Here is a 17,408-nt window from a genome sequence, read left to right as displayed (position 1 = left end):
CCGAGCGTTCAATTTGAGAGGGGGGAGGAATCTCGTCATATTCGAAGTATCTCTTTCTTTAGTATTTTTCAGTGATAGAACTTATACTTGAGTACTTGAGTTTTAGGAGTATACACTTAAGTAATTGGCTCCCGGGCATTACCAGACTTTAGCGACCAACTTATCTCAATTTACGCAAAATGTGACTAGGAATGTTACTGGAGAGGTTGCCTTGCCATAATTAAAACATTGTTCCATCGAGCTCTGATCGGTCGCGCCAATGGGCACGACGTGTTGATAGATATATTTTACTTTTCTTTTTCTTTCGTTCGCGTCCATCTTGTTTGCTTCCCGCCGTTGTTTCCATAATGTGTTTATATCTGAACCGATTCCAAGTAATTAAATGCTTTTCTGCTCCATTTTATGGTAAGATAATAACTTATCTAAATTATCAGTTTACCCTTCTTACTAAATATCCTCATCACTCTGCTGTATTACATGTGCGATAAGCCGCAGAGATTTGCGATCTTGAAGAGTGAGCAGTGTCCGTAAACACGGAACACAGAGTAAATAAAATTATCACACACAAATAAACAAGGAATGCGATTAGCAGAAAAAGAAAAAAAATGTCGACGAAAGAAAAAGAAATAGTAGTAGAGGTACACGACGTTGCCTGGGTACAAGAATAGTATAAAATTAATACCAAGAACATTTTGTGGCAGAAAACATTCTATCTGTGAGACATATTACTACAAAACTGTTTCGCATCAAACTCTCACGAATTTTGTCTTCAAGTAAATCTAATTAAATAAAATCTTGTCCAACCGCCAAATAACCAAGTTGTCCATTTATTTTGCAGTCTGCAAGGTCTCGTTTAGCTTGTCCTTTAGTCCCCAAATTTCATGGACGATGTTTCTGACAACGGAGGACGAATTTCTGTTTTCTGGGTCGGAATTTATCCACCTAATGCATATCGTTTGCTAGTTTTTGGCATTAAAGTAGTATTTTAGCTCCTTATACGCCTTATCTGGAGGTTTTTTTCATAAGAAAAAATCTCTCGTAATATTGATCATCATTCAACTGACAATATAAGTAAGCCTTATTTTCGATTAGTAATAGGCTTTTTTTTATTTAAACTCAACCACATGAAAAATAAAAGAAAGCCAATATTAATTCAACTGAATAGATTTCTAGCTTAGTTTTAACGATATGCCAAGCATTAAAATAACTAATTTCTTAAATGTTCTGGTCCTGTCGGTGGGGCATTAGAATACACCGACTGCCCCCTTGCAGAGGGTAAAAGTCCCTCAATGGGGGTCCTGGATATGACCTTAAATTATATCCAGTGGTGAGGCCCCAGCTTGTGGGCTTTGGGGAGTGTGGAGCTACCCTTTAATTACCATTGCACCTAGGTCCACTCTGATTCGGAGTGGTAGTACCTGTTAGGGTCCCAACTATGGTTTAAATAGAAACCGACGTGAAAACAACAAATATATTCTATTAAAAAAATTTTACTTAAAAATTCTTGGATTCGGCATTAAATAATCCGAAAAGGGTTGATATGCCGTAAAACAAAAACAACCAACCAACCAACTTAAATGTTCATCTAAACTTAGAAAAAAATACGTGACATCTTTAAAAGATCATACAGTGTGCGTGTGTATATATATATATATATATATATATATATATATATACGGCATATTTCAGGTTGACACACCTGTTTCCGTTAGATCACCGAAGTTAAGCAACGTTGATCCTGGTCAGTACAAATATTGGTGGCCATTAGGGAATTATTTGTGGTGTATGTGATCTCCGCTTACTTCGGCATTGTTTCTCGTCGTTTACAATCCTTGCCACTGGACTTAAGCAGTGCGGATTCAGGAGAGGCGTGCTTAAGAAATCAAACAATATCTACAACACAGATCTAAAATTAGTCGATACGATACTATCGAAATCAAATATAAACAACAGGATACGCATAGTTAAAATAAGACGTAAAATAGAGGAAAAAGAAATATCATTTGGAATACATCACCTTATAACAAAACGGCAAAAATTTATAAATCTTAACGAAAAACAGTTCCCCGTAATAAACCACTTTAACAAGGTATTTAATAAAAACAACCTGAAATTATCCTATAGCCGTCGCGAAAGCTTATAGATGATAATTAAAGCATATAATCATGAAATATTAAATTGGAGTAGTAGAAAAAATAACCAAAAAACCGTAATCAATATAATAACAACAAAATATAATCATTAGAAATAGTAATGACCCAAACCTTAATATAAATAAAAACAATAACAACTAGCAGAAGAAAAAAAAATGAAACTGTAGAACTCAGGCACCTCACCCGCTACAAAATAAATGCCTAGCCAAAAGCATTATTTGTATTTGCCAAAAAGTGAATACATAACAGTACATATTACGTAGGAATCACTTTTCTAGATTTTCAAACCAGAGATTACGACTACATAAAGTGCATTAAAAAAAACGCCTAATAAAAACAGCATTAACTAACCGCTACTTGAAACTTATGACAAATGGACAATAGCCGAGTGGAAACATTATAGCAAGCCAAGATCTGTAGAAAATTAGATGACTTGTTTAAACTAGTCATCTTAAATTTTGAGGAACTAAAAAATGTATTAAATTGCAGGAGTGAAATAACAAATGTATGTATACACAAAATGAATTTTAACTTGGGATGAAAATAAATAAACAAAATAGTATAAAATAAAATGTAAGCGAAAAACACTCAGATGAAAATTAGGTTACTTCCCAACATAAAAAGAGAAACCTATCCCCGCCAAAACCGAACAAAACAAAAGGTGAATTAGAAGTCAAATGAACAGCTGTCTGGTTAACGCGTATCCATAAATGAGTTTGGGAAAAACAAAGAATCTGATTAGCTGACTAACAAACTTAGTACAAGGAGAATATATAAAAATACGAAGTAACATTGATTCATGAAATAGCCTGAAGCATCCTCACGAAGATTAAACACGAAAAATCTTCTGTAGAATAATTGCCATATATATTTTTAACACACACACACATATATATATATATATATGTATGTATATATATATATATATATATATATATATATATATATATATATATATAGAGAGAGAGAGAGAGAGAGAGAGAGAGAGAGGGAGAGGGGCGAATTTTTCGTTTATTACTTCGATTTGTTCAATTTTTGGATTCTCCTATGAATATGTGTTAGGTTTTCTTTGCTTCGAAATTGACAGTAAATCATAGTAACACATATCTATCGTTCAACTCTAGTAAATGATTATATATATATATATATATATATATATATATATATATATATATATTCGACTAGGAAGACACGACGTTGCACGGAATTGAATGCGATCACCGAATTTTCCACACTTCCAATACTTTTATTTTCATCGAAATGGATTAAATCGTCATTTTTTTTTCAATCAAATCGATTGATTGTCTGTTCTAGTCGGGGACTCATCACTCTGCACCAAGAGGAATGCTAACAGTGACTTTCTTCACAATAGCTTGTAGTCTACATTGAAATATTGAGAATCTAATGTTGATTTTGTAAAATTAGTTTTTATATAGTGGTTTGAATTATGGTTTAAAATGCACATATCAAGTATCGTGGTACAATTGTGCTCTAAAAAGAAACGTTCATTTCGAACGCGTGTCCGTCTTATCCAAGAACGTACTGTTAATTTTAAACGCCGAACCCCTCTGTTTGTGCGGTGATATAACTTTTTAACTGTACTTGTGGTGTTAGGCTGTGTAAGGGTGTTAACTTTGGTCGAATTCGAACTGTTCCTTTTTTAATCGCATTTTTCGATTATCGATTTTCGACATTTATCGGATACATTCCAATACAAACCTTATCTAAGAATACTCTCCGACACGTTTATGTGAATTTTTTTTTTTTAATCGGTCAAGCCGTCCTGGAGTCACACACACAGTCACACACGTAGATAATCTGCCTTTTATATAAAAGTAGAGATAGAGATATATAGTTTCTTATTTGTTTTTAACGAAGCACGCTTGGTATGATTTGCAATGTTATTTGCTGATGCATTTATTTATTCTGGAATCATCTGCTTTACCCCCAGTTCACTAAGATCACATTTTTTGTATTCCTCTTAAATCGAAAGTTTTTCCGACTTCAGTTTGATACAGGGTTATTTAATATTTTATAGAAAACTTTATTCAGATCCTGGCTTTAGAAATACTTAATGGAATCATTTTAAATAAATGAGCAAATATATCCAGTAGATATTATCAAATATTTAGAACAGTGATTTGTTTCATATGGACGTAGTGTATAGAAGGGTTGTTATGTTCGCGTCTGAGCTTCAATCTTTGCTTTCCACTCCGTAAAGCATTCAGAACAAAATTTCGTATGGCTCCGACCATTGGCAATACCTACCCCCTCTCTCTCTCTCTCTCTCTCTCTCTCTCTCTCACACACACACACACACACACACTCACACACACTGCGCTTAAATCTAAACGAAACTTCCATAGGTAACATTTATTTCCTACAATTTATCGGTTTTGGAACAAAATATTGTGGGGCTGCTTCCCAGCCAACGACAACTTTGTTGTTTTCAAATCCAATAAGAACAACCTGTTGTGGTAAGTTCTTTGTAAATAATCCGATTCAGCTCAATCACCATGATCATTATTAAAATTCTCACACCTAACTAATTAACCCTTATTCTTAAGTGGGCTTTAGGTCTTGATACGCACTGACTCTTGGTAAAAATAAAACAAAACACCGCTGGGATGATATTAAATTTTGAACGATAAATTAAACGCGCTTGAGAATGCGATAAATAGGTAAATTGAACCGAACATAAAAAGCTGGAAGAAACAAAAGCCGATTAGAAATTATTTATTATACGATTACAGATACAAACACGGCCTAGCACAAGATATGGCTAGAATCTCCCTATCTATCTCCCTTCTTCAGCTATCTCTCCGCAGAACAGGTTCGTGTGGTATCACTTCTAATGAATGATATATTTAACATAGTCCCAACGAGAAGGGAGAAAAGAATGCAATTGGCAAAGATTTCAACGGGGATTAATTTGTCTTGTTTTCGACATTTTAAAAGATCACGTTCCCATAAGCAGGGATGTCTTTTCGTTCTACCTTACAACACGTCGTATCGCCGTCTCAGTCGTTCAAATTCAATCATGAGTTGATAAACAACGAATTCAAAACGACATCGCCATTAAAAACAAATAAATACACAGCTTGATTGATGGCTAGAATAGTAAACGGTCGGAAATGTACTTAGTCTTCTTGGGATCACGAAAAGCAGATCGTTCTTTTTTTTTTTTTTTTTTTTCTTGTCTATCCACCTCATAAGGGAAACAAGTTCGAAGCCTGAGAAGTCAGAAATAACTTGCTGACATTAAAACAATTTAAACCAACAGCTAAACAAAAGATGACTAAATAGACGTCATAGCGTGCGTAGAAAAAAAACTGAGACATCCAATCTGTAGCGTCCATTTAAATCTCCGTCGTCCATTAAAATACGTCTGTTTAAGTGATTAGCGGTCTACATTTGCTGGATAAATGGAATTTGTCGGACAGCCTGGTTTACATCAAGATGGTTAAACTATCATTAGTTCTATATCATTTTAAACACGAAACATTACAAGACATACAAGCTGAAACTATGTTGCGAGAACCATTGCCAAAACATTTCTAAAGATTACCAATGTCTTTATTGTAAATAGACAAACATTTAGAAAAACAATTTTGCCTTCGATCTAAGATCGAATTATCCTATAGTTTCTACGGCTGAACGAGGGATTTTTTATTACTCGCCTATCAACAAGACAGAGTTATATGCAATGTCGGTTTAAATATGGCCTCTCTGGATTGAACAAAATCGTCTTGTCCAACCCCTATTTTTATAATAGAGACTATTCGAGATGAACTTTCTACGTTAATATTTGTCGTCAGCTTCCTAATATTGTTGTTTTTAATCTGGAAAGGACACCACCCACTCTTAAACTGTACTTTGTTTGCGTCCACTTAAGTTCCACCACCACTTAGATATTGACGTGCTTGTTTTCGGTTTTAAACAAACAGGGAAAAGTAGATATTCTACACGTAGAAAGAGTTGGAATGATCTTATTAAGTGATTTTTATCTTTTGGAGTATTTTTGTCATCCAACTTACTATACTTATTTTAAATGGAAATTGGGAATATCTTTTGTTAATAACATTGATTTTAAACTATTAGCAATATAATAAAGCATCAGTACTTTTCAAACAATCTCTCTCTCTTTCTCTCTCTATATATATATATACAGACATATACATATATATATACACATATACATACACATATATACACATAGATATACATATACATATGCATATATACATACACATATATACATATACATATTACAATAGAAAAATACAAGTATGAAAGTCATATGGTTAAGCTTAAATATGGAAAAGTAAACGACTAGTTGCTAAAACTGGAAAAGAAAAGGACAATATATTCTAGTAAAAAATATATTAAATTTATAACTTAAAACATTGCAGCATTAAGAATTGATAATATAATGTTATAAATGTAATTAAAAAAAAGATTCTTAAAGCTGCAATATTTTGAGTTATAAATGTATTCTATTTTTAATAGGATATCTTGTCCTTTTATTTTTCAGTTTTTACAACTACTCCTTTACTTTTCCAGGTTTAAGATTAACCATATCACTTTTCTCTTGTAATCCATAATTTTTCCAGGTTTCAAATGAATCCACTTGTTCTTTGTTTAATTTCAGTCTGAACTTTTGCCCCCAAAACACATATAATAACAATGTATGGCACTCGTCTGCTTTCGATAAAATCCCACCAATTATCTTCCTTCCATGCTTTCATTCTATCTGTTTCACTTGTTACGTCTCTTTTCGTAACAGCAGTGAATTAGTGGCAACAGTAGTCGCTGAAGCGACGTGGTGTCTATGAAAACCAGTCCTAAAAAGCGTTGTTGACCTCCTTACATATTTTTAAAATTTTGAACACCAGAAAATTCATCATAACTTTTGTTTTGTTTTTGTTTTGAATTTTCTTCACAAATATAGCTGTAATAATTGTTTGAAATTTTATCGAAAAATGAGTGAGCGATGAAGCTTTAGAGCTGTTCTAAATGACTAAAACTGTCACTTAACCATATATTCGCACACTACCGTGTTTGAATGATATATATATATATATATACACGCATATATACACAAATACATATATATATACACGCATATATGCGCACACACACGCACGCACATATATACACGCATATATGCACACACACGCACATATATACACGCATATATGCACACACACGCACATATATACACGCATATATATATATATATATATATATATATATATATATATATACACACTAATCCGTACAAAGTTACTTATTGAACTAAAATAAAAAATCATGGATTATAAAGAATTCCTTAATATGATCTAAAATTCATTGCGCAAAACTTAAAATTACTACTAAAATATAATAATGCCCAACATTACATTTCTAACTCTATTACCAAATCCTTCTGTAATCAAATGCAAGCAATTTTAATTGATAGAAAAAGACATAAAATACATATGACTAATCGACAAGAATAAAATAATACATATTATGAACTTTATAGTAAAAGCAATTCCTTCCCAAATTTTCAAATATTAAAAAGCACCATTATTATTTATAAGTTTTAATCCTTTTTGTGAGAATGTGACTAATAATAATAATAATAATAATAATGATAAAGCTAATAACTGCATAGGTTTTACAACCAATACTATATTCCACCGTCTCACTATGCATCTTGTAAACTGTAACCTTTGCCAACATCTATAAAGACATACATGCCTCCACTTCCGATGTCAGACAAATTTTATTTATTAAAAACCATATACATCCCGAAACAATTTTAAAATAGATACCAATACTCGAAGATAACTAAATCAAAATCGAACAATATGTAATACATAATATTAGTTATGTAATATGCATTAAGTAAGTTATAATATTTTTAAATGCTTAACGAAATATAATTTTATCGTGTGATGCTAATTCTAACATCGCGGAATTATCGTTTTCCTGGAACAGTGTGAAAATGTGTCTTGGCGTCTAACTTTTCGTGTTCGTTACTCAGATATGTTTTAATATATTTCCTTTACTCTACATTTTGTTCATGTACCTTTTCGCCTGATGATGATTCAACGAAGATTCAAAAACGTTCGTGATTCATATGGAATCTACATTTTTTTTATTTTTAAAATCATTAGAAAAATCGAAATATTTGAATGGTATCTTACACAACATAATTTTTTTTTACTTTTAACAGTGTTTGCTTAAACTAATAACTGCTGCTCCATTTATATCCTGGCCCTTTAAGCCGTTAAATAACTGTCTTATATGAATAAATATTCTATTTAAACGAAGACTTGTGTTTTTGTGTTCGGTAAACGTAGAGGACGCCGCACGATGATTGTGCATATCGCTATTATACACGCGACATCGCAATATTTTTTTTTAAATAAAGGAAAAACAATTGTGAACATTACGATTTATTATTCATTCTGAATTTATAGATTACGAGAAACCACCTGGCGTTGCCTGGTCATAAAATACGCATAAATTTATATTTAATTTATGCAGGTTTCTTTATTACTAGCAGTTCAGCCCGGATTTGTAAGTACTGTTCATAACTTGACCTATGTATGAATACACTTTATATCAAATTTTAAATGTTTAGACTAAAAATTGTCTGAGTAACTTCTTAGTGACTACAGGGGTAATTTTTTAAACTTTAACTCCAATTTTGACCCGTTAACATTTGTTTTGGGCTCAAATCAAGTTAAAAAGTTCGGCCCATGTCTAAGTAACCTACATTTAAAATTTCAAGTGTTTAAACACAAAATTAGCGGAGGAGTTTGGTAGAGTTTTTATAGGCCAAATCGTTGAACTTTGACCCCCTGACAGCCAAATTTCTGGGCGAAAACCGATTAAAAAATGTTCCCAAATCCCAATACCCCTTATGTCAAATCACGAGTCTGCAGACCGAAAATTGGCATAGTAGTTTGGTAGGGAAACGTAGACACAGATACTCCCCCACACACACACAATTTCATTTTTATAGATATATAGATTATAGATTCAATTTTTTAATTATTATTATCCAATATATAGTAATGATTGTAAAAGTTATAAAGATATAACTTGGGTATCACCCGCTAGAATCGAAACAAGAACGTTTAGCGCTCCAGCCTTAGTCGTTGTTTATTTCTCCACTGTCGTTAATGCCTGAGCTACCGACAAATGATAACTTGGGTTAAAAATAAAGTGACTTTGAGCCATTAATCTTTCCTGCACATGCGTAAAAGAAACCGCATAAGTAATCTTTAATTCGACTTACCCTAACTTTTTTTATTTTTTATTCTGACCTTTTAGCAGAAATTTTAACCAAATACACCAGGCATCATATTTCAACTCTGTTGATCAAATATTCAGAGATGAGTTTGGTAGAAACTTTTCGCACATGGTCACTTATATATTTCCGCGTGTTAGGAAGTGTTGAACTTAAATTATACACAATTATGCAGAATGTAGAAACTATGCATAAAGAAAACTCAGCGTAATAATGAAATGAAACCAACCATCTAATAACAAATCATATATATGAATAAGTCATTAATTAAGGCTAGTTTTTCAAAGTATTATGTAAATTAATTAATCTACACGTAGTCGATCGCATATCTATGACTGAATGTATTAAGAAGTTCGTTTTAATAATTTTTAATAGATGTAAATAGGCTTTAAAAGTCCATGTCAGAACGAGTAAAATGTTCAAGTTTATAGGCATAAAGATTGGTCTTTTTTTTGTTGTTTATATAAAAGGCTAAGCTGCTCCCCTTTAATAATTACAAGACGCCTCTCCAACCATTGATATCCGTAGCAAATAACTCCCTATCTCAGAATTCTTCCTTTAAACTCCTTGGCGTAACATTCACAGAAAATATGAACTGGAACAAATACACGAAGGCTGCTGCAAGGAAGGTTTACTCCCGCTTTCGTGCTAGAAAACTACTTACACCTGAGAATATCCTGCGTCTCTACAAGGCCATCGTTCGCTCATGCATAGAGTATTATTGCTACGTCTGGATTGGTGCATCTCCCGCTAGGCTCTCCCTCTATGATAGGGTCCAAAAAAGAGTCTCAAATTGAATAGGTCCCGCTTGGTCAACTAGGCTCCCACCTCTGTCCCATCGCCGCAATGTTGTATCTCTATGCCTTTTTTACAAGAAGTTTAATGGAATGTGCTCTAATTAATTCATTGCACCTGTGGCCCTTTGACGTGCATATCCCCGACCTCGACAAACCTGCTGAGCAACAAAACCACACCTCTTTACTATTGAGGTCCCTAAATGTCAGAAAGATGTATACTCTAATAGTTTCTTCCCTTGAACAGCAAGACTTTGGAATTCCTTTCCTGCTACCTGCTTCCCTGAGTGTACTGATATGTAGAAGTTCAAATGTAACGTTAAGCAACATCGTGTTAATCTTTCTTAGGAATGGTCCCAATTAGTAGTCCCTTGCGTCCAAGTGGCGATATGCCTTATTTGGGGTGAAAGGGAGTACAAAAAAGTCAAAGTAAAAAGAAAGCACCGATAACGTCAAATAGTGCAAGAAATGGGTGGGGCAAATGGGGGGGGGACAAACTGGGGGGGGCAAAACTCTCTACTTATCTTTAAATTATTCTAAGACGCCGAAACAAACACAATCATTCAAAATGAAGCCAAAATAATTACCACAGTTTCGCCAACCCCACCACAGGATCATTTTTAATTCCATTCTCCCCGACGTGTAAAGGTCAGTTAAGGATTGACACTACTCCCCCACTCTGATTTAATGGAAAATATATTGTCTGGGCGGTCTGGCCGCCCAGCAGTCAAGTCTAATTATCGCCCTGCAGACAAACAGCAAGGGCAAGATGTGAAAGCAGAAATCAATTAGAAGGAAACATTATTTAAATGTGGCACAAGTGTTTGACTTTATTTTCATTAGTATTATTAATCTCCAAGTAATGTTCGTTGTGTGACTCATTAAATATTCTCTCTCTCTCTCTCTCTCTCTCTCTCTCTCTCTCTCTCTCTCTCTCTCTCTCTCTCTCTCTCGTAACTGTGACACAATAACCGTTTTCGCTTGTGCTAACCTCGTTTTTAAACGTTATGACTAGGGCTGTGACAACAGCATAATCTTTTGATTGCTTTGACTCTTGAGTGTATATCCGTTAATATCTTATATGTTTTTATATAGAACGATGCGGTTCCCGGTTGATTAAGTTTCTATCTGATATATACCCGAGAATGAAAAGAATATTCTGTTGCCAAAACCATAGTTATGACACGAATTCATCTCTGTAGCTGAAACCGATGTGATATAATTGAAAACAGAGCGCAGGCTTTATTTGGTGGGTATTATTTTACTTAAAACAATAATCTACTGGAATACTTGGTTTATAGCATCATAACTTTGTAACGGTTCTATTTTTTTTCAGGTCACTATGTTCCTTAGTAATATTTCAATTGATTTAGTCGTCGACAGTACTTCACGATCTATAATCTATTATAAATAAAGATTTGATATATGTCTGTCTGAAACCGAAATTAAACCCCAACTTCTATATAATGTTCTGTTGTACTATTTCCTAATAATCAATTTAAAGGTGGGGGGGTTCAGTGTATTATAGTGTTGTCATAATACCATCCTCCCATTCTTTATCTCCTCCTTTTAGGGGATATAGGGTAGTATAGTTGTTCTGTAGTGATGATACCATTTTATAGGGATTATCTTTTCTTGGGGGGGGGGTTAAAATCATATATTAGCAGCAGCAGCAGCAATAATAATAATAATAATAATAATAACAATAATAATAATAATAATAAATAGCACAATATAAAAGCTAAAATAATACCTCCGATAAGCTCTGTTATTGTATAAAAGGAACTGTGTGTGTGTGTGTGTATTTCCTATGGACACAAAAACGGCATGGCTTATTTGTATTAAATTTCACCCGAATGTATTTTCTATGCCTAACAACGTTCGTATCTGAATGTATTCAATAGATATCGATGATCGAAATAATCCGACGAAAGAAAGAACATGCGATTTTGACAAAAGTTACAACCTTACACAGTCTAACATCACAAGAATATTTGAGAAGTTTTATTACGGCACAAGCAGAAAGGCCCGGCATATTAAATCAACCGTACTTTCTTTAATATTAGCTCGAAATTTATTTTTTAAGCATAATTGCACCATGACACTTGACTATTTTAACTTAAACTACAAGCCTTTATTATCTCACAATCAGTAAGGACAAACATATAAAATCAACAGTAAGTTGTTTGATATGGCAGGGGCTTGTTCGAAATGAAAGACTATGCTTAGAGTACAATTGAAGCATTATATTTGCTTTTTTGCGTTTTAAACTTTAATTCAAGCCATTATATATAAAATAATTTAATAAAATAAACACCGGGTTCTCTACAGTGCAATGTAAATTACAATGTATTGTGGACTAAGTTACTGGAGAGAGGTATTTTAAGTTCTTCTCGGTGCACCGCGATGGGTCCCTAAGTAGAGCAGGCAATCAACTAATTGAATTGGACAGTGGGTGATTTCGCCGATTTCGATGACAATAAAAATATGGGAGTGCGAAATATTCGTTGATCATCATTCAATCGCGGGCAATGTCGGGTCTTCATGCTAGTAATAAATAAAGCACAATATATCAAATCTTTAATGCAGTGATATGAGAAGCGATTAGGAACATTTTTCGATCTGTTCTTTTTTATTGTTGTCTAATTGTTTGTTTTTTACTTCTTGTCTAGATATGCATTAAATACTGTCCGACCATTTATATTGGAATTATTAAGGAGTCACTAACGAGGTGCCTTGTGATTGGATGGAAAATAACCAATCATAGGCTCCCTTTTTAGATTTCTCCATAACCCTCCGAGAGAGGTTTCTTCCAATGTTCAATCTCTTTTGCTGGTCGGGCATCTGTCAGCTTTCTCCACCATTCATACCAGACACGTGTGAAAAGTTTCGACGGCAATTGCAGCACCAAAGAATTCAAGGCTTCCTTTTATACCTCGAACCGACCAAACTTCACAGGAAGCGAACATGATTAAACGGACGAATCCCCACAGATAAGTGCCTATCAATTAAAGTTTCTTTATAACAACTTTAATTTTTGTTGTGTGCTTTGAGAATTTTATTTTTAAATAAAAAATAAATAAGTAAAACAGAAAGGGTCAGTAAAAAAGAAAAATTTGTAAAATTTATTTTAAAACGGATTTAAGATTTTTTCCAATATTTGTGAATTTGAGCGGTTTATTTGAATTCAGCAGACTACTTTTTTGAGCTTTCTCATTGGCTGTTTTGTGTCACGTGATGTAAACAAAAGAAAAACAGAGTTTTCGTTTTAAGCTAAATCAACAAATTTTATCAGTTTGGAAAATATTTCTGAACTGATCGGTTCGGATTTTTTTCTGCTCTCCGGAGAAAATATCGATACCCTTTTAAAATGTTTTCTTCGTTAAAATCTTTCTAGAAATGTAGCGAAGGGCCGAGACAAATTGTTCTCAAATAATTGATTGAGTTTCGAATCTAGAATTCTCCGTAAAAAAAATTAAATATTTTGACAGAGTCAAAATATTAAGAATTTGTTTTAAAATATTTTGGGAGAAATCCAAAATATTTCAGTGAATTTTGAAATAAGATTCCAGAGGAATTTTATTTATTTTTCAGATAAAAATCCGATATATATATTTTGTAGTCTAAAATGACTAAATTGAAAAAAGAGAAATTTATTATTTTTTCCCTGGGGGAAATATTTTTCGGATAGAGATCCGATATATATATTTTGAAGTCAGAGTGACTAGATTTAAAAAGAAGAAGTATTAATTATTTATCGAAGAGATAAATAATAAATTAAAAAGAATTTAAGAGAATTGAAACAAGGATTGTTTCAGAATATTCTCTAAAAAAGAAAGTTACGGAGGTTTTCTTGAGTTCGAAATAATTTTAATTTTTAAATATAATAAAAAAGAATATTAAAAGCTACATTCTCCTATTTAGGCTTTTTTTCAGCTATTTCCTTTTCAGATTCATAACCAAATTTTTCCCGAGAAAAAGACGCTTCTGAATTTGTTTTTTCATAAAATTGCCGCTGTCTGGCAAGATTTCAAAAGAAGAAGAATAAAAGAAAAAGAAACCAATGAATTTTTTTCTATAGACTTTTCTACAAATTTAAAAAAAAAAAAAAACTCTCCATGAAAGAAATTGTTTCTTGCAATATTGTAGAGCTTATTTGCTTTAAAAGCACAGAAAGTCCTATGCTGTTAAAAAAAAGAAAATGGCGTCTGCTTATTATAAAAAAAGCGTGAAAACTCAAACTGTGAGTAATATTTTTTTCCTTTGTGTGTTAAAAAGAAGTTTTTTTGAAAATCGCATATAGACAAGCATGCATTGTACAATTTATTTTGTACATTTATTTTGTGTAAATTTTTTTTTTGTCTTTAAAATAAATTTCTTGTTCCTCTTTTGCACGAATTATTTAATTATTTAAGCGATTTATATATTCATATAATTCCACTACAGAGAAGCAATAGATGGACTTGTTTGTTGCTTACAGCTTAAAAATGCTAAAATTTTTAAGTTTTCTCAGTTCCTTTCTTCTTGTCGAGGTCGCATTATTTTTGTTACCATCTATAGTTGGTAAAATTCAAACATTTTCTTCGGTTTTATTTTATTTTAATTATTTTTTCTTCGTATGCATAGTGCACTGTTATTTCTAATGTACTGCAGTTTCTTAGAAGTATGACACTAATAATGCTTCCTCCATCTATGCATTGAATTCTCTTTAGCTATCATCGTCCAAAGCAACTATAGGTGTACATTATGACGTCATGCCACCATGTTTTGATGAGAACAAATACTTGTCTTTATGTGGAGGCAGGAGAATTGCGGCTTATAAGGCATTATTATTATTAATAATAATAATAATAATAATAATAATAATAAAATCATATTAGAAACAACTGCAGTGAGTAAATAAAGAGATAAAAAGGCGAAAGCAAATAAAAGAGGTAAAGAGAGAAGGAAAAGTGTGAAGAAAAAGGAAAATGTATTAGGAAAGAGAAGGGATAAGAATAATAAAAAGGAGAAGGAAAAACGTAAAAAAGAGAAAGAAAAGAAAAGAGAACGAAAAATAAGAAGAAAAAAGAAAAAAAGATTAAAAGAGGAAAAGAAAGGGGGATTGAAAAGGAATAAAAAGGAACAAGAAAATTAGAGAAACAACGAGAGAAAGAGATAAAAGAAATGAGTAACTAAAAATCTTGTTGAGAAAAACATGCAACCTGAGCAAACGTGAACAGCCCAATCACCGCCAAACTCTACCGAAATAACAAACAAACATTGCGACCTGAAATGTCGAGTCTTTTAGCAGACACTATATTCTTTTTCGGAAAGAAATACAGTAAATGGCGCGTGTGTATGAGGGGGGAAGGAGGTACGGAGATAACTTGTAATCATTTAATCCCTCTGGTTCCCAACTGCGAAAACGAAAAAGAAGAATTTGGAAAGAGGCTTTTAGACATCTGAACAAAAACGGTGCTAATGTTTGGAACTTTATTCTGATATGCGTAAAACTTCGGTGTCTCTGGTTACCAAACAGCATAAAAGAATAAAGAGTGGAATGACGGTGAGGACGTAGAAAACAGATTTGTTGGGTGGAGGAGGGTGGAAAATGTGATGGAAAAAAGAATCGAGAATCATGTGATATGGGGCATTCGATTCTAATAAGATTTGCACTTACCTTTTCGGTTTTCTCTTGGAAGAAAAGATTTTTGTATCAATTGGAACTTTAATGAATCCCCTAGGATTTTTGAGCGAGACGGAAAAATTAAGATTAAGAATGTATTAATAAAGATTCTCTTGTATTAATTTTAGAAGAGAAAAGTGTTTTATGCTTAATTTTTTTTTACAGTGATCACCACTTATCAAGGCCCGGAAGCCACTCAGGGATAAGGGTTATTGCAAGTACATTACGTTAGTGTGGAGATTTGATGAAGTGTTTACTACAAAACTTCGAATCGTGTGTATTGTATAAACGTTCATCACGTCGGATGGCTCGTTAACTCTAACAATAGAGATGGTGAAGAACGGTATAGTCATGATTTCTCCATTACTTATGATTAGGGCTAGGACAACAGAATATTCTTTTCATTGTTTTGACTCTCGAGTATATATCCGACACAGTTAGACAGTTAATCAACAGAGAACCACATCACTATATAAAAGCATATAAGATATAAACAGATACACACTAGAGAGCCAAAACAATGAAAGGAATATGCTGTTGTCCTAGCCCTTGTTATGATCAGACCTAGATTGTTGACAAATTCACTTGCATTCCCGATGTTAATGGTCAGTTTGCAAGTCTTATAGATCTTCTTTTTTTTCTGACAACTTAACCCGAACTGTGTTCATTCTCCGTTCTATCTTCGCTGAGATTCTCGAACCACTTGGTTACCTCAGTTCAAATTAAAACAGTAGAACTACTTTAGTTTTGACAGTCAGGGTAAAAGACGCTCTCGCGTTTTCCATAACCGTTTTTCTGTGGTTGCTAAAATTCCTAAAGACAACTTTTGTTTCTGAACATCTATTTCTATTTAAAGCAATTAAAATAGTGATTTGCGTGTGCAATGCCTCGGCTTATGGAGGGGTGTACTACGGTTAGCTATTCGGTTTCAGTTGGAGCATTTTTTAGGGAATATAACCGATTATAGCGACAGTTAGCCAATCGTTTAATTCAGATGCTATAGAGAGCATGTGTTTTTAAACATGAAGCATATGGTGTTTCAGATATGAATGTACGATAACTGTCCTTGTTGGCCATCGAGTAACGATGCACAGTGTGATGAAGAGGAACATCTGAGATCTCGTTACACTTTAAAATATAACATGATTGTCCTTTATTGTACCATAAAACTGAAAATAACATAATAGAAAGTATAGACAGATAGATGCTTAAAAACAGTGTCGTAATGTTTCACCAAATTCGGCATGAAAGGCTTGCGATATGCAGGGTATAATAACATTAATACTATGAATTAGGATGTTTGTATAAAAAGGCAATAATTTTACTATTAAGAAAATTGGATACCATTTATTTGCCTCTTAAATATTTCCAGAAAAAAACATCAACTATACATTGTTGAAGTAATACAATTATTAACCAAGTTATTTATTCCTAAAACGTCTACGTTTTGCAAAAGGTGGTGATATACAAACCTAACAAAGAAAAAG

The sequence above is a fragment of the Euprymna scolopes genome, chromosome 3, assembly GCF_053919585.1.
Source record: "Euprymna scolopes isolate OS-2025 chromosome 3, ASM5391958v1, whole genome shotgun sequence".
NCBI lineage: Eukaryota > Metazoa > Mollusca > Cephalopoda > Sepiida > Sepiolidae > Euprymna > Euprymna scolopes.
Note: the sequence above shows the minus strand (reverse complement) of the source record.